The sequence below is a fragment of the Sminthopsis crassicaudata genome, chromosome 1 (genome assembly GCF_048593235.1).
Source record: "Sminthopsis crassicaudata isolate SCR6 chromosome 1, ASM4859323v1, whole genome shotgun sequence".
NCBI classification, from domain to species: Eukaryota; Metazoa; Chordata; class Mammalia; order Dasyuromorphia; family Dasyuridae; genus Sminthopsis; species Sminthopsis crassicaudata.
Window position 1 is genome coordinate 223,121,064 of NC_133617.1, and position 4,666 is coordinate 223,125,729.

General features: G+C 36.6%; 1 pseudogene; it reads right to left on the reverse strand.

Annotated features, from left to right (window-relative positions):
* Window positions 1-3,578: 3,578 nt before the first annotated feature.
* Window positions 3,579-3,678, reverse strand: LOC141552447 (U6 spliceosomal RNA; annotated as a pseudogene).
* Window positions 3,679-4,666: the final 988 nt, after the last annotated feature.

A 4,666-nucleotide genomic window follows, 5' to 3' on the forward strand; every position in this document is an offset into this window, starting at 1 on the left:
TGGGCAAGTCATTTAACTTCTGTTTGCCCAGTTTCCTTCTCTGGATAATGCACCTATCTCTCTGAGTTGTGTAAAGCATTTAGTATAGTACAAACTATTATTTCTATTATCATTTAGTAGATATGGGACTCAAACAGATTCCTTAACTCTAAAATTAATTCTTTTTCCATTATATAAAAGGTGCTGTTGATTCTTCCTACCTGGCAAGACCTGCCCAATTTGACCCAGCTTAGTGCTGATGGAAACTGCTGTAATAGGATGCTCAGACCTATCTCCTTTAGATCGTTTTCATAAAATTTTGTGGAAGGTCAAAGGCTGACCAATAATTGAACTAAACAAACATTTTATAAGCAACAGATTTCATGAGAAAAAAAATGTTGGTGTGAAGAGACCTAATCTTGAGCTCTTCTCTAACACTAGTCATGATAGGCAAATCTTATTTAACTTCTCTATGTCTCACTTTCTACATTTGTTAAATGGGGATTATAATACTTAGCCTCTTATCTGTTGCATGTGCTATCTCACTTGGGTGCTACTGGGGGAAACATGCTTGGTAAAAACTACATAAATAAAGCACTACATATATGAGAGTTACCATAAAATCCATTGCTGTTTGTTGCCAAATGGCATCATGACATTGGGGTCATTGTACAATGTGTCAGGCTGGGGCTGATCAGAAGTATGAGCTCAGAAGGCTCTACCACAATTGGGCACAAATAATCCATTGGTCATTTGGCAAGGGGATATCTCTAAATTTGCACAAATTACATTTCTTTTAAATTACTTAAATTCTGCTTTGCTTATAGAGTACAGGGCTTTCTTTAATGCTGGCACTCTAATCTGGAAGATCCCATCTTAATGTCTTTCAATGTCTCACAAACCAGACCAAAAATCTTCGGAGAAACCTTGACAGTGTCTTTGAGCATACATATATTATATTTAATTTATACTTTAACATATACAATATGTACTGGTCAATCTGCCATGTGGGGGAGGAGGGTGGGGGGAAGGAGGGGAAAAATTGGAACAAAAGGCTTGGCAACTGTCAATATTGTAAAATTACCCATGCATATATCTTGTAAATAAAAAGCTATAATATTTTTTTTAAAAAAGGAAGTATCTTTGAATCTCTTCTAACCTCCGAGGGAGCACTTGCTTTGTGTGAACTCTCCATAAAATAATGTTTTAGGAAAATGTACATTTGGCATCCAAATACTGTGGCCAGGCCATAGGAGCTACTCTAAAGTTTGAATGATTGAAATTTTAACTCAAGAAAGGACCTCAGTGTCTAGTATCTTATCTTGCCAGATGATTTTCAGAATCTCCTTAAAACAACTCAAATGGAATTGATTCAATTTTCTGGTATGGTGCTGGTAGTCCAGGTTTCACAGGTCAGCTCTGTAGACCTTCAGTTTGGTAGGCAACCTAATACTTTTTCTGGCAACCATAAAGCAATCGGAAAGGGTAGCTGATGTCCAACATTATAAATAGCTGCCAGTATGACTAAATGGCCTGCAGCAAATTATTAGGGCTAAAGAACTAGACTAGTGATTTCATTGATATAAGAAAGTCCCCAGTGAGGAAACTCCCTCTAATAATGCAGGTTACTTTCCCTGCTTACATAGAGCTTAGAGAGCTGCCATGAACTCTAATTAAAAGATCAAATGACTTGCCAGGGTGACATAGCCTGTGTGCATCAAAGGCAGGGTTTGAACCCAGGGCTTCCTGACCCTGAAGCCAAAATCCCATCTAGTATGACAATCTGCTTCTCAGCAAGCAAACTATTAGTCTCTGAAACCTGAATGCAAAAAATAACAATAAGCTATTTGAGCTCAGGACTGTCAATGGTGGTCTGTGGAAGACCTGCATTCTGATAATATAGAAGGACAACGAACTGAACAAAATAGATCGGATCACACGTCGAACATCCGCATGTGACTGGCACTGGGAGAGGCAGTGTTTGAAGTAACAGAGAACCAGCTTTCACGACCTTTGAAGAGTTTATAAATCAAGGAACTGCTGAATAGCAGACAAGTTCTCTTGAAAACTGATAGTGTAAGTGCTAAAGCTGCAAAGAATCACAGGGTCTGCTTTTTTTAATAGAAGCATGTATGTCTTGCACCTTTCCAAAAGACAAAATGTGGACTGGAGATGCAATTGTGGTAAGAGCAAACTTTTCTGGAATGTATTTTAATCATCTTTTTCCTTTCAAAACTACAGATAGCCCTTTTTTGTTGTTTGTCAGTCATTTCTCAGTCATGTCTAACTCTTTGAGATCCATTCCCTTTTGAGATTTTCTTGGCAAAGAGACTAAAGTCTCTTGCTATTTCCTTCTCCATCACAGTTTCCAGATGAGGAAACTGAGGCAAACAAGGTTAATTGACTTGCCTAGGGTCATACAGCTAGTTTGTGTCTGAGGCTAGATTTGAACTTAGGAAGATGTATTTTTTGTGACTCCAGTTCTGGTACTCAATCCATTATGCTATTTGGTTGCTGTTAAATATCAAACTAATTTAACAATAAATATGTTCCCTTGGTCTTCCTTGAGATTGTCAGCCAAATCTAACCAGTGGTTGGCTGGAGCTAAAAAAAAAAAGCAGGGTAGAGACAAGAGAGTTTAATTTCAAAGTGAGGGAGAAAAAATATCTTGTAAGTAATGAAGCAGATTAGACCCATGTACTTACTGAAGGACCATCCTTATTGGGGAGATCCATTTTAGTATAGCTAACTCTTGATTTATATACTTGTAGCTAGACAAAAGTCAAACAACATAATATACTTACAGTGGTGAGACTCAAAAGCAAGAGTGAGGTTGTCTAGCGACAAAAAGTCCGTTCATCTGGGCCTGTTGGTGCTTGCTCAAGCTCAAGAACCATCAGTTCTATGATTTAATTGCAGCAGTGTTTATGGAGAAGGTAAGTGCTAAGGATTGTTGTTCACCAAGCTCAGGACACAACTTGCTTGCTGGGATTTAACTCTGGAAAACAGGGTCTCTCCTAATATCTAGACAGGATATAACTAAAATCATCTCTACATATACATGCCATTAATGTACCCAGGGCATCCTTCTTCAGCTTTTGCTTTCACCATAATATATCTGTTTTGTGTCATCATGACCCATATAAGGAATAATTCTGTGAATTGTAGACTTCATCTAGCTCTATGATTTATTTCATTTCATTCATTCATTTTTAAATTTTATTTATTTGTTTATTTATTTCCTGAGACAATTGGGGTTAAGTGACTTGCCCAGGATCATACAGCTAGGAAGTGTTAAGTATCTGAGGTCAAATTTGAACTCAGTTCAATCTGACTCCAGGGCTGGTGCTCTATCCACTGCACCACCTAGCTGCCCCTACCTCTGTGATTTATATTGGTGAAACAAATTTCTTTCTTTCTTTTTTTACTTTAGTATTTTATTTTCCTCCAGTTATGTGTAAAAGTAATTTTTAACATTTGTTTTTAAAACTTTGAGTTACAGATTCTCTCTTTTCCTCCTTCCCCAAACCGTTCATTGGAAATGCAAGCAATTCAATATGAGTTATACATATGTACTCATGCAAAACATTTCCACAATAAAAAATAAGGAGCACTTCATAAATTTACATGTCACCCTTGCCCAGGGGCCATGCTAATCTTCTCTGTGTCATAATTTTAATATATGTGCTGCTGAAGCATATGTATTATGGTGTACCATATGGTATACCAAATTTCACTGAAATACAATAGTTTCAGGGACCAAAAAATCCAGATTAAAATCCTACCTATTATTTATCCTGTGGAATATTGGAAAGTCAAATAACCTCTGTCAGCCTCAGTTTCCTCATTGGTAAAATGGGAAAATTGGACTTCATTACTTGTAAAATTTCTTCCTGTTCTAAATTTCTGATTCTTCAAACTTCTTTTGCTTTTACACAAAACAAGAAGATCCCTTTAAAGACTCCACCTTTTCAGTGTTTAATTTTGTCTTCTCTACCTACTTCCTCAGGTAACAATGCAAAGGCTATGCAAACAACCCAATTTGTAAATTTCATACCTGATAATGCAAATACAATTCTGTAAAATTCTGAATGACTCAAATAGTTAGTGGAAAAGTTGCCTTATGATTAAGTGTAGGAGCACAGAGTGTATTTGAACTCTTCCCTTGAAATGGTGTCCAGTATAAGTAAGATTTCATGGCAATTTAGAGTTAGAAAGAACCATAGGGTTGTAGGAAGGAGGAAAATATATTGGACAAGGAGTCAAGAGAACTGAGTTCTGGTATCAATTTAGCTATGGGTAAGTCAACTGGGCTTCAGTATTCCCTCTTGCAAAATGAAAGGATTGTATTATATGGTTTTTATGTAATCAGCCCTAAAATCCTCTGAATATATTCATCAAATCCAACCCATTTGTTTTACAAATGAGGGAACCGTAGCCCAGAAAAGTGAAATGATTTACTCAAGGTTATAGTTGGTGACAGGTTTAGAAATATCATCCAAAGCTCTTGATTCATGATCCAAGGTTATTTTCACTACATTCTCATCACTAAATTATGTTTTAATCTGATTACAACAGTCATAAGTAGAAGTTAGATTTATAAAACAGACATGATAACTTGGGTTTAGATCTAGCCTCTGACCTTTAAATAGTTATGGGACATTAGGTAAATAACTTTGCCTTCTTC